This window comes from Argiope bruennichi, chromosome X2, assembly GCF_947563725.1.
Source record: "Argiope bruennichi chromosome X2, qqArgBrue1.1, whole genome shotgun sequence".
Classification (NCBI taxonomy): Eukaryota; Metazoa; Arthropoda; class Arachnida; order Araneae; family Araneidae; genus Argiope; species Argiope bruennichi.
In genome coordinates, this window is record NC_079163.1 from 367,326 (window position 1) to 382,449 (window position 15,124).

General features: G+C 29.3%; 1 protein-coding gene across 1 annotated transcript in view; it reads right to left on the reverse strand.

The window, feature by feature from the left end:
• Positions 1-13,505: 13,505 nt before the first annotated feature.
• Positions 13,506-15,124, reverse strand: part of LOC129960009 (rho guanine nucleotide exchange factor 25-like) — a 575,803-nt gene continuing 574,184 nt past the window's right edge. The window contains exon 17 of the mRNA XM_056073001.1: positions 13,506-13,599. The gene's annotated coding sequence lies outside the window, so the exon portion shown is untranslated. The remainder of the gene's footprint in view (positions 13,600-15,124) is intronic.

The following is a 15,124-nucleotide window of genomic DNA, read 5'->3' on the forward strand; positions in this document are numbered from 1 at the left end:
CTGAGTTTTTTAATAGGCGAGTACATTAAAACATCCATTTTATCATATTTTTTCAAATAATTATAATATGTATTTTATCTATGTGTTTTTGTAATGAGTAAATAAAAATTATAAAGGTATCATTTTGTTTGTTTGTCCTTTAATGATTTCTACAAACTAAAATGAAATAACTGATTCATAAATCGAATAGATTAAAAAATGGCATCTATACCTTTTATATTCCATAATTTGAAATTATAAACATAATTTATTCAATATATACAAATTTGAATTTCATGTTCTTTCCTCTAAGCAAACTAAAAACATCAAAGACTCAATTTTAATAAAAAAATCATTGCATAAGAAAAAAAGTAATAATTTTATTAGTAAGCTTCAAAATCTTATCTAAGAATAATAATTACTTTAAAAAACATATTCATATAATTCAATATTAAATAACTTTTAATTATGAAAAAATGTAATTTTTCAAAAAAGCTACCATAGCCATTTGTAAAAATGTATCTTTTGGACAAAAAAAAAAAAAGGATTTGGGAAAGTAAGGAATAAAACAGCACCAAACTGATTAAAAAGTGATATTAATTAATTACGCAAAAACAACAATTACATTGAAAATACTAATTAAAATTTTGATATCAGAAATAAAATTACATTAATACGAAAATTTGGAGAAAATAATTCAAAATATTTTCTTTTTTTTAAAGTCAAAAGTTTTTAATAATTATTCGGTTAGCTCAGGGATGGGCAAACTACGGCCCGCAGGCCAACTCCGGTCCGCCGGAAGGTTCTATCCGGCCCACGGATATAATTTTAATTTTGCCGGTCCGAGGCAAATTAAAAGAAATATATATTTATATATTATATATTGATCTCCTTTTCTATTTTGATTAAATATTAGTTTTTTTTATTCCTTTTTTTCCAAAGGACTGACGATCTTTTTGCTTTCTCTGCTTTTGTTCGACAAAACATAAATCGACGGAAATAGCAAGCACAGACATCTTTCAATCGGTAAATTGTTTAAAGAGGAAGTTCTTTGTTAGTTATAGCTGTAGATTCGTGCCAACAAGCGTTATCTCTTTCTCGGGGAGCAGATATATGGGAATCCAATACAGGTGAATTAGACCTCAAATGTGCGCATTTTAAGCTCCAGCCAGTGGCTTCTTCTTTTGATGCGAGCTCTAATATTATTGATTGCGTATGGAAAGATTGCGGACATACAGCATCATTGTAAAGAGTGGTGAAATTATTAAAAATATAGCGTAGCTAATGCTTGTTTGGATTATTCGTAAAATATTTCAACCCCAAAATGGCTACTAAAAAAGTAAAGTTGATTCACCTCGAAATATTTTTTACAGTTGTAAAAGATAAACCAGTGTGTCCCATCTGCAATGAAGTTGTAGAAGTCTTCAAAGAATATAACATTTCCCATCATTTTACATCTAAGCATAAGAATTTCAATTACGAAGCAATGTCCGAATATGAAAAAGAAAACAAAATGTAGAAAGACCTTGTAAAAAATTATCAGGCCAAGAAAATTTTTTCAAGAAGGAAAACAGTATCGAAGAAGCAGCTGCACATGCAAGTTACATTGTAGCATACAATATTGCTAAAAATAATAAAGCTTTCAGTGAGGGGGAGTTCCTTAAACAATGCATACTCCAAGTTTGTGATGTTTTATGTCCAGACAAGAAAAATAATTTTGAGACTGTAAGCTTATCTCGATAAACGGTGCCTTCTATAATCGAAGTCCTCGATAAAAATTTGACATCACAATTAGAGTCAAAGATTGGTCAGTTTAAATTTTGCTCCATATCTATGGATGAAAACACTGATATAAATGATACTGCTCAATTAGTATCATTTATAAGAGGTGATGATGATAACTTTGAAATTACCGAGGAACTGGCGTGCATGCGTTCTTTAAAGGGAACTACAAAAGGATGTGATATTTTTCGTGAATTTCAGGAAGGACTTTTAACTTTGAAAGTGTCTATAACAAATATATATAATATTACGACCGATGGAGTACTAAATATGACAGGAAAAAATCTGGATTTCTTGGACTTATTAATCAAAACTTTTCCGGGAACAATGTTGTTTTTCTACATTGTTATGCATATTATACATCAAGATTCTCTATGTAAATCTGCATTGAATATGAAACCCGTGCTTGATGCAGTCATGAAGATTGTAAATATTATTGAATCTCGTGGCCTTAATCACAGGAAATTTCGAGATTTTCTTCAGTACCTGCAATCTTAATATTCTGATATACTGTATTACATAAAAGTAAGATTGTTTAGAGCAGGATGTGTTTTCGAGTGAGTTTGGCAGCTGAAAGACGACATTGTGTCTTTCTTCCATGAGAAACAGTGTTCTGCGGAGTGCGAAATGTTAAAAGATACAGAATGGCTTTCAGACTTTGAATTTTTCGTAGATTATCAAATAAGCAACTTGAATGTCAAGATGCAAGGGAAAAATCAATCTATCTGGTAAATTTGGACGATATTTTATATATTTTTACCATGCCTTTCTCCGTAAATTGTGAAGCAGTGAGGTCAGATTTGCAGCATGAATTAATTGTGTTGCAGTCTAAGTATCATCTGAAGCTGTTATGTTGTTTCTAAATATGCCGAAGTTAGAGTTTTACAAATCATTATAGAAAGGAAGTTTCCTAAATTTAATATCTCACGCCCAGAAAATCAGTGCTATGTTTGTTTTCATCTTATATATGTGAACAAGTATTTTCAACTATGAACTTTAGAAAAAATTACTTCAGAAGTAGACTGATAGATGAGCATTTAGCCTCGTTCCTTAGAATCAGTATATCTCACTTCGAACCTCAATATAAGGAACTTTTAAAAATGAAATCGCAATTTCACTCATCCCATTAACATATTTAAATTGTAATACTATATTGTTTTTAAAATTTTAGAAAAATTTATCTTGGCCCGCCACACTTTTTTTTTTTTTTTTTATTGTTTGGCGCATGACCGAAAAAGTTTGCCCATTCCTGGGCTAGCGTAACGTTCAACTTCAGTGCCTTCATCAACGTTATCTGCAGACATCTTGACATGAGCAGAACGGTTGAAAATTGAACAGAACCGATTTGTTTGTTACTTGTCACGTGATCGTGAATTGACCCCATTATTTAAATGACTTTGAATGAAATGAAATTGACCCCATTCTTCAATAACTTTTTCTTTGTCTAGTTTTTCACATACAGCTAAATTTTATATATAATATTGATATTTTTTTTCAAGTTTGGGAAGTGATATTTTTGATATTTTTTTCAAGTTTAGAGTTTCTTGTAATAATATTGTTTCTGAAAACATGCAGTTTAGGGACAAAAGTGTGAATGAGATCCATCATGGTGATGATTTTTTTTTATTTGTGACTCGAAGTTTTACGTTCAATTTATTGAAATATTGGCAAATACCTGTAAAAAACATCCATTTTGAAAGCCACATAATATCCAACAACTGTAGGTATTGTTCAATTTCCCCCTCATTTTGCAAAAACAGTCTGATTTCTTTCAAGAAGTCAACAAATCTTTGAAGTACGTTCCCGCGGCTCAACCAGTGAACATTATTATACATTAGTAAGCCATTATACACAGAGTTGACTTCATCCAACAAAGAATCGAACTTTCGTTTGTTTAAAACCCCTCCCCCTCTTACTGGAGCTTTGGGGCCTATACTTCCCATTCACTAATGTATTAGTCTAACACAGTATTAAAACGCCTTACAGTTTTGTCTAGCTTTAAATTTTAAGACTTGAACTGTATATATTCCTGCTAAAAATACATTTTTGTTTTGATTTTTAAGTAAGCTGTCGGTTTTACCATTGATTTTCATAATTAATAAAATCGATTGATTTAATAATTTATAATTAATCATTCATTAAAAGTTATAATTCTACTTTTAAAATATTGAAGGAGGTTGTTAAAAATCTATCAAAAATAATAATTAGTAGTTCTTCTATATCAGATGAGAAATATTAAAATCTTTATACCTTCATTTCAATCCACTGAGAAGTTACTAGGCACTTTAATTATTCCAGAAATATTATTGAAATAAAATAAAGTAGCTGCATAAAAAAAGTCAGGAATTCTCGTTTTAATTTTAAGCATTTCTGAAAGATAATCTAAATTATATTCGATTTCTATGGGAGAAATATAATATTATAAAATCATTTAAAGATGTTTTTAATTTACAAAACAGCAGATAATTGTTATCTGTGTGATGCACTAAGAGATGTGAATACTTTTAAAAAGAAGATATAAACAATTAGGATCTTTAATACATTATATACAAATCGTTAAATTTTATTAAAATTGATGAGTTAAAATTATAAAAATAAAATAAAATTCATAATGCTGTGTTCAAGCGTTGTCAGTTAAATTCACAGCTTCAGTAATGCTTGAGAAATTGATTTAATTTTAAATATAATTGAAAAATTGTAAAATTATTGTCTAATGTACTAAACTATTCTGCAGATATTGTATTTGCAATTTATTTAGTATCATAATATTTAATGCAATATTTTCTCCTACAGAATTGCTGGAATAATTTTCAGTTAAAAAAATAAAATAAAACTGAGATTATAAGCCTTTTCTAGGGTTCGAACTAGGCGAAACCGCAAAAAAAAAAAAAAAAAAAAAAAAAAAAAAAAAACCCGCTTACTACGGAGGGGACAGATGACCCATTAACTCTACGGGTGGTAGAAATCGAAGAGGTTATTTTCAACAAATGCCTTTAAAAGCAGGGGAAAGCATCTTCTAGTTTCTCTCACTCAATGCCCGCATTCAAGGTAACTTTTTCGAGTTTGGATTGCCGAAGCTTAAAGGTAAACATTTTTCCATGACTGAAATGATTTTATATTCATATAATTAAATAGTCTGTGCCCGGTTAGTGTGAGAATTTCGCTGCCGCCGAAGAATGCACAGTTTTTTTTAACCCTCTGGGTGTTTTTATTCGACGTGTGAAACCTCTGAAAAGCGAGGGATGCGATACTAGTAATCTGTCGTAAAATCGCATCAATTTTCCTAAAGAGATGTACCGAAAGTGCTAGGAAGTTTTTTTCTACCTCTCATGTTCTTCATGGGCGGTCAATAGGCCCTGGGGTATGAATAAATTACCGCTTATTCATGTCAGATTTCATTGCTTTCGTTTATTTTACTAGCGTCTCAATCGCAACGTAATCCCTATGGGATGGGTGAATCCATCATGAACCGTACTTTTCACAGGTAGGTACGTTTGCCCGAGAGGGGCAGCAGGGATAAACGTTGGCTTTTAAATGTTGAGTTGTAGCTCAACGCTTATCCCGGTTCAGTTGAATCGTTTTTCGTTGATCACTCGGGAATACGTTGTCGTTACTTTAGCTTGTGAATGTGGATATAGTTTTCCCCTCTATTAATGTCTATTTTTAAATCACTATTTCTTATCTTTGAAAATGTTGTTTTGCAGTTTACAAATTTGTTCTTGTGTTGCATTTCATAAACGGATCATATATAATTTTTAGAAATGTATAAAATTACATTGTGAATGAAGAGGTAATGTGATATTGATATTTAAGTTTCATAGTATGTAATATGGAAATAAAACAAATCATTAACCATTTCATTTTCATACTTGTTGATTTTTTTTGTCATTATATTACTCTTGTGCATTGTAGTTATAAGTAAATGCATGTTAAATTCTTGTAAAGGTAATAAACTAACAGGAATGCAATAACTTATTGAATTTAAATAACACGTTTTGTGAGTAGCAGACATATAACCAAAACTTAATGATCTAGGCCATCTTTATTTTAAAAAAAAATAAGTAAAACAACTTTATCACAAAGTTTATTTCCTACTCGGGGATCATAGTGTAATAATAGACATAGCATGTTGAGTAGGTATATATTGTAATATTTATTGTATATCAAGCCTTTATTCAAGAAACAATTTTCTTAAATGGATTCTGATTTTATTAATGTTTTATTGAGATTTATTTTACTATATTATAAGTTTCTAAAATTTTTATTATCGCAAGTTATTTTCCTCTTCTCAATAAATAAAACAAATTGAGTTTTATTACTTAACAGATAAATCTCATTAAATGAGCTATAAAAATATGAACCTTTTTAATGCATGAAATAAAACTATTTTCAATTCATGTTTTATTGATAATTTAAGTTCTTTTGTAACAAATTAGTCCTACATAAATGACACAATTGTAAATATATTTAAAATATTTTCATTTGATGAAGTTATTTTATTAGTTCAATTAGTATTATTTGAAAAATAACATTTTAATAATGTCTGTTAGCAATTTAAAGTTGCAAAGAATTGTATTTTATAGTGATTTTTTTTTTAACATAGGACTATTTAAATTCAATTTTCTTATGACAAGTATAAGATTATATTCAATTACATAAAAGTATTAAAATGTAACTCCCTGCAAATGTTTCGGAGGATATAAGTTTTTTTTAATACTGGTTTTCTTTAAATTAGGGTTTGTTTTTCTAGTTATTAAGAAATCATGTTATATCGAGTTTCATGTTCATACTTGCAGCTTCCTCCGTATATTTCAAAATATAAATATTCTTGAAAGATTAATATAATGGTCTTTTTGATAAAAAGATGTTCAGAATATTTATAATATTGCAGCCTGTTACTGACATTCTGAATATAGGAAAGGAATAAATCTCTATTTTTAAAAAATGAAACCACTAAATTTTCCAGTTAATAACTGAAACAGAAGTGATATTTAACTAATATATTATACAAATATAGAAAGCCTGAATGTTCAGCATGTCACATGTTCTATTTCTAGTAGCACCAATATGTTACCATGTCAAAACTTTTTTAAAGAGGGTTAGTGGAATTTGGCTTCATTCTATTTAGTTGTAGATGCCTCCAAATGGGGAAAGATATTTTATGGTCACCCTGTAGTTTAATTACACAAAATTTTTGAAATATGGCAAAATGAAGTTTTAGGAATTCATTTAAGAAAAGTAAAAATTGGAGCAAAAAAATTATAGTTAGGAAAGAATTGATTTTACCTGTTAAATCATGCAGCAGTTATTTTTTCATGTTTAGGAGTATGAATATAATATCCTGAAAATTCTACAATTAATTAACAAGCTAATTTTGAATTAAGCAATAACACTTGGAAAAATAGAAATATCAAATTCTTATTGGTTTAAAAGTATAATATAAACAAATTAATCAACATATGAAATAAAAACTAAAGAAAATAAATAATATATAGCACTGTATTACACAATTTTTTGACTAAACTTTAATAAGTTAATGTCATAACTAGGCAGTTTTTAGAGTGATGAAAAATAAAACGTATCGATTGTTAGCTTTATACAGCTATAAAATGTAAATAAATGTGTTCATGGTAATTTTTTTCAGATTGTTGTTCCGTGACATAAAATCATATTTACAGTGTTTGGGAATGAAGTAATCGTGTTATCTTCCTTTTGTGAATAATTGCAATACTTATTAATTTATTTGAAAAGTCTTGGTTGGTTTCATTATAATAATCCTTATCATGAGAAAGGTTTTATTTGATTTGTCAAAATTTTTCTCATCTAAATCTTAATGCTTATCTTATTAAAATGATAGTGCAAGTTTACACATTACTAAAGTTTCTACTATTTTAACAACAAAATAATGACAAAATGAGATACTCATCTTACTGTTTATCAAATAAAATACAAAGATATCTTTACCAAATATGAAATCATGATAAAAAGAATTAAATAATGATTAGCAAGTTCACTTGAATCACAACAAGGAAAACTAAAAGCTAAATTTAGAAGAGCCTACAGAAGCAAACTGTTTTTTGAGATGTAGTCTATTTAACTGACATAGCTCACAAATGGTAAAATGTTTAATATGTAATCAAGTTAAATATAATAAAAAAGCAATATATATTTATTACGAAAACCTTATGTAATGAAACAAACAGAAAATGGATTAATAAAGGACGACAGAATACTATGCAATATTAAAACAAGATATTGTTTTCATATATGTTATTGTCTGTTTCATCATTCTGTTATGCATTTCATAGTATATATATTCATATTTGTCACATCAGGTGACCAGTTTGTTCACCAGGAATACTGGTTGTATTTGTTTTTAGATAAATTGTTTAGATATAACTTCATATCAATGAGTCTATCAAATAGTTTAGCATTAAAATTGTGATTTTAACTGACTTACTTAAATATTCTTATTTACTCTGTGTATTGTGATCATAAACTTTTCTGATTGAGACTGTTACTTGACATCATCATCACACTTACATTTCATCGCTGTTGAAAATGTAAATAACCCTTTCATCTATCTTTTAAATTTGAGGTATTGTAACTTCACTTTTTCTATTTGTTTTATAAATTGCTCAGATATTAAGTATAATACTTTTTACTTGACTTTCAATAATGGGCGAAAACCATGCGATTAACAACATGATGAAATAATGAAAACGATTTGGATTTCAGGGTAATAATGCAACATTAAATGTAGGGGGGGGATATTTTTTTAAAAAAGCAAATATTCGTTCTACAATTCAATTGATATAATTAAAAAATTTTCAAACAATGTAAAATTTATGTTTGTGCAGTGATATTTTTATCAGTAATATAATTGCAGTGATATAATTATCATGGAGAAACGGCGAATTTCAGCATAAAATATTAATTAAAATTTCCAAAAAATCGGTCCAAGGTGCACACGTCCACCATTCTACATATGTGTCACATTTGATACATGTAGGTCAAAGATTTGGCTTGTAGAGTGCCAAAACACACACATTCAACTTTATTATTAGTATATAAATATATTTGTTCCACTTTTTTTATAATTAAATGTTTTGTTATTCGTTCATTGAAGCAAGTTATGTATGGGGTGGATAAAAAAATGATTTCGTTTTTATCCTTATAATGTATTAAAATAAAATAGTTAAATATAGTAATACTTAAAAAAAAATGCAAGTGATACAATAAATAAGTTTTTTTTTTTTTTTTATGGATTAGATAATGCAGACAGATATTTAGATAAATACTACAGAAAACAACTCTGTGCACGATGACTTGCAATTCTGTTATTTGGTTAAATGTTACAAACTGTATTTTGGTTTTTATATTATAATTATGCTAAATAAACTAGTGAACTAGAACTTCAACTCTGAAGAGTTGAATAAATTTGATGATAGCTCAATGATCGTTAATAGATATTTTATAGAAATTTTTAATTTAATAAATTTAAATAATAATATTTTATAAACTTTCTATTGCAAACAACTTTTTTTTTATTATCTTTATTGAATATACACTGGTGGACAAAATTAAGAGATGGAAGACATTTTCCCAAATATCTCAAAAAATACTGAATATAAATAAATGAAATTTGGTATGGATATAGCTTATACCATGATAATAAAGTATGCAAAACAAAAATGAAAGTGCCATTCACTGGAAAGACCTATTGTTAATAAATCCAATGTAGTCTGAACTTAAGGATAAAATATGACAATAAAAGTGAGGCTTGTACAGTGTGAGTTGCCTCTAGTATGGTGTATGGTCACCCCTGACAGACAGACAGCATGCACAACGAGTATGCATGCTGTTAATAAGGGAGTTAAGGAGGGGTTGTGGAAGACACTCCCATTCTTCCACCAGAGCAATTTTTAACTCTAGAATGGTTCTGGGGGAAGGTTGGCGCATCGCAATAGCTCTCCCAAGAGCATCCCAAGCATGTTCAATAGGATTCAGCTCAGGGGATTTGGCTGGCCAATCCATTCGTTGAATGTCCTCGCTTTCCAGATACTCATCAACCATGAGAGCCCTATGTGGTCGCGCATTGTCGTCCATAAAAATGAACTCAGGGCCAACAGCGCCCCTGAAAAGACGCACATAGGGCTCTAGAGCCTCCTGCCTGTACCTCTGGGCATTCACGGAACCATTGTCAAACACATGGAGCGGTGTGCGGGTATCTTGCATGATCCCTGCCCAAACCATGAGTTCTCCACCAGCATAATGGTCCCTTTCGATAGTGTTGCTGGGATGGTATCGGGTTCCAGGTTCCCTCCATATCAATAACTGTCCAGAATCAGGTTGTAGACTGAATCTGGACTCATCGGTGAAGAGAACATTAGCCCATTGAAGCTGTGTCCAATTCTGTTGTTGTCTGTACCATTCTGCACGCGCTCTTTTGTGGGAATGAGTGAGTGGGATGCAAATAGCGGGTTCCTGGCATACAGCCCTCTTTCGTGGAGTCTTCTGGAAACTGTCTTACTCGAAATTGATGTTCCTGTAGCAGCCGCGAGGTCCCTAGACAATTGAGTGGCTGTAGCGTCCTCTGGCGCTTAGCTGAAACGAACAAATACCGGTCGTCATTGGCTGTTGTAGCCCTCGGTCGACCTTGTCCTGGTCGTCTGCATACTGTCCCACTAGTTTTAAATTGACTCCACAAATTGGAAATGACGCTTGGTGTTATATCCAATTCCCTAGCAACCTGAGCTTGGGACTGGCCTGCCTCAAGTATACCCACAATTCACCACCTCATACCGTCGTCTAAACGATGATGTTCACTCATTTCACCTAAAAACCAGCAAGAAACAACACGATTATTCAAAAAATGCACTAAAATCTGCAACTGTATCGAAGAGTGGAATGAGATGAACAGCTCGATGCGGACTTTTATACCTCCTGATGGCTTAGCAACGCCCACAAGAATACGTAAACTTATCTCAGGGCCAATAGCGCTACAGTGACCATATATGGCAATCAACTGTCCAGGTTTTGTGCGGTATTTTTAGAGAAATGTGCGAAAATGTTTTCCATCTCTTAATTTTGTCCACCAGTGTAGAATAAGAAGTGAAATACTTTTTTTTACTTAATATACAAATAAATCTAAATTTTTCAAGGCAGATTTTTTAAAAATTTCAAATGCAATTTAGTTTCTCCATTGGTATATTGTATCTAATTATTAAAAAATCTAGCATTGTAGTTTTATTAGAAACGAATTTTTCAAAAGCATACAATATATTTCATCATTTGAAAAACTTATTGTGCTATTTGACTTTAAGAGGCAGAAAAAAAAACTTAACACAAATTTAAAAAATATAATGAAAATAGTTATTTCCATTCCTTTATTAGTATTTATATAAAAATATGTTCTTTTCTATGAGAAAAAATTTTGGTGCGTGGTTAAACACGCATTGCCAAATTTACTTTAAAATAAAGTATTAAAACATTTCTAATTAATAAAAACTGCCAGCCATGTAGATGACAAAAATAAATTTTAATTACAAATTAAATTAACAAATATAGAACATGATACATTGGCCGTAATTCCATCGACCAGCACGAGGCAGAAGTTCGGAGCAAGCCGGCGAAGGTAGGAAGTGAGTCATTCGTATTCGTTGGAGAGCAAAGTTCATCTTCATAGGTATGATTGATGCTTATAGCCAGCTGGCGAAACAAACAGTCATTTATCGCCTGTTTTGCCGCTGCAAAATATTAAATTTCTACAATTTTATATTATTTATTTTATTGTTTTACAATAAAAAAATAATAAACACAAAATAAAGTTGGATGGACACTCTAGAAACAAAGTTATAGCAAGTCTGAACAGTCAAGGAAACAGAATGAAAGCAATTTGATTAAAACTTGTTTTAAATATTTACATAACAGCTCATTTTTGTGAGGCAGTTAAGAAAATGATATATTTGTTTTCATTAGGTTTGCTTCGAAATCATTAAGGAAACCAAAATATGAATGGCTGATAAGCATAGATAATATACCCTCAATTAGCATTGGAACCATTGTGCATTATATATGTAATTCTCATAATTGTGCTATAGGTAAAGGAAAAATATTTATTCACATAAAATATAGAAATGTTACAGTGTTAAAGAATATAGTAAGAATATTTACAGATTGGTACCCATAAGGCTACACTTAGCTGAATGCCTGCTAAAAATTTCTTTGGTAAGTGGTTAGTGAGTAAAAAAATAACTACAATCTGCTATTTATTTACTGAATTATATAGGTAATTCTCATAATTTATAAGACTAAAACATTTATACATGAATATTTGACCGAGTTAGTCCAACAAACATTGATATTGCATAATAGTAGATGCTTTGGATGTAGAATATTTTACTATATAACTTTCAAAAATCAAATAATAAAAATAGCAAATTATTTAGCATGTAACTAAATTGAAATACTAATATGAAAAATTTTTGTCTATTGATTTGATATATTTGGCTCTAATTTACAATGTAAAATTTTAATGAAAGGAATTAACATTATCAAGAGGGTTTTGCAATGAATAGACACATATTAAATGCACAAACTACATATAAAATGCTAAGCAAAATGTGTAAACTTTATTAAGAATGAGAACAACGCATAATAATAAAAAATATTACAACTGAAAAACATAGCTACCATAATTACAATTTCAGGATCAATAAAGTAAAGAAAGCGACAAGAAGGAAAAATTTACCTAAGCATTTTAAACACTAGTATATCTTCTCACAAATCATGTAATGTGTTGCATTTTATTGTTAAAAATGGTTCAAGATTCAAACTGCCAATACTGTAATTGATTTTGAATAAACAATTTTTGAATACTTAGTACATTCTAAAAGAGACACTATGAATCTATGTGTACAATATTTTACTTGGATTTTTTTCTTTTTAAAAAGAATTTATCATAGCATAATTATCTTTAGAAACTATATAACTGCAACTGGCTAATGGAAAATAAATGTAGAACATATGAAGTTCCCAAATAATGTCTTAAATTGTGTTTTTATGATATGAGAACATGATACAGTTTTGGGATTGAGATTTTTATTTCAGAAAAAAATTGGCCAGCTATACCTTTAAATTGGGACTGCAGAAAATGCAAAATATCAGAAAACATTCTAAATCCATTCCAAATTTATTCTGTTTGAGTTTATATTCTGAATTAACAACATTCTAATCATATTATAGAAAATACTTCAACAGAAAGATTATATCAGGAAGCTTATTCTATTTAAAGTATAAATATTTCAGATACTTCAATTTGTCAATGTCTTTTGTGACTATCTATGGTTTAAAAATCCAACTTTTAGTTTATATTACAAAATTGAAATGTTCTCATTTTATATTTTAAATTTAAAAATAGCAGAATACATTTTTTTTTCAGTTCATAGTAACATATTAAGAAATATAGAAATGTGAAGTTTAGGAATTATAAAAAAATAGACATACACTGTTCTGGGAATGTAAAGGCAAATATAACCATTGGCAGAATATTTTTTCTCTGAATATAAAGATATTATATCCATACAATGATATAAAGTTCTAATAGGCACATCTTTTTTATTTATTGCAGTAATAGTGCATGTTAGATGTAAATAAAAATATGTTTCTATATTATTCAGAAATTTTTCTGTAAAGGAATGTTATATTACAATTAAATTTTTTTCAAAATCAGTAAATTACCAGTTTTGAAGATGATGTATTAATGGAAACATTCGTCGGGTCAAAAGTAACTTTAAATGATTTCAAGATTCATTAACAATCAGGAAATTCAGAACCCTATAAAAACAGAATTAGTTATAATAATAATAAAAACAGTAGAAAAAAAGTAAAAGCCACCTGAAAATGAATTGTCTGAAATATTGCCTTTGTACGTTTGTTGTGTTTTTGCTATAAATTTGATTAAATGGTATTTGTATTAAATATCTATTAAATAAGATGAAAGGTCACTGAAAAATATGTTTTAAGCTAATATGCCGACACCTTGCTTGGAAAACGAATTCTTCCACTACAGAGAAAAACGATTCAACTGAACCGGGATAAGCGTTGAGCTACAACTCAACATTTAAAAGACAACGTTTATCCCTGCTGCCCCTCTCGGTCAAACGTCCCTACCTGTCGAAAGTATGATTTGGGATGGATTCGCCCATCCCATAGGGATAGACGTTGCGATTGAGACGCTAGTGTTTATTTTGTATGGCTACAAAAGTTAGATGGTTTCTAGGAATAGTGTATGGGAAGACTGTTCTGTTGCTTTTTAACCCCGATCGCTGATAATATCGCTTTGTGAATCGTTGCATAGCGTAAATATAAACAACGAAGTTATTTACTTAATTTCTTCTAGATATTTTAAGTACAGAAATTTCATCATACATTCGGTCTTAATGTATTTATATATATATTTAATATATAGCAGTAAATGTAGGATTAAAATTGTCTTCATATTCCCTTATTATTCTTTTAAATGCATCAATGCAATATTTTTGTACCGAACAATCAACATTTGCAATACAATAACATATGTATAAAATTAGAATTAATCATAAATAGTTCTGTTAATCTAAAAGTATAAATAACAATATGTAACCGATGTACTATGTTTTAGAAGAAATAGCATCATCTTCTACTATAATAAAACATACAATTTTTGAGTGCAACTTGGTTGGATAGCTGAAAAAATATATTATTTTAGAGTTACATAAATTACTACTTATGTATTAATGATCCAGTCCTAAAATATCTCGTAGCAATTTTATCAAAATTCAATATTGGTTTTTAATCATTATTTTTTTATTGAAAAAAAATGGCATCTTCGCTCTTAAATGCTTCAAAATAAGAAAATTTTCAAGTTAAAACCTTATGAAATATACCAGGCTAAATGCAGATTAAATGTCCTTATTTAAATTAATTTTTGAAATTATAGACTGTTCTAGTGATTTTAAAACGTTTGTGAAATTTAAGAAAATTATTGAAATTTTTTTGCGATTTTTTCCCCATTTATTTCCATTATTTTGTGTTCACATTCAATGAAATTGTCATCTTCAAAAATATTCAAAGGCAGCTAGAACAAACAAACGATTCTTTTAAGATATTATACAGGAGTATTTTATTTCTCATACATTTCGATACATTTATAATGTTTAAAGTCTTCTTTAAAAATTGCAACGTACATAAATTAACTTTCTAATTTTCGGCCTTTCTGAAAAAGAAAACACTATTTATTTATTACTATATCTGCATAGTATCAAACAATGCAATTAATAAAAGTTTCATTTGTGCTTACATCTCTTTATAAAATTGACTA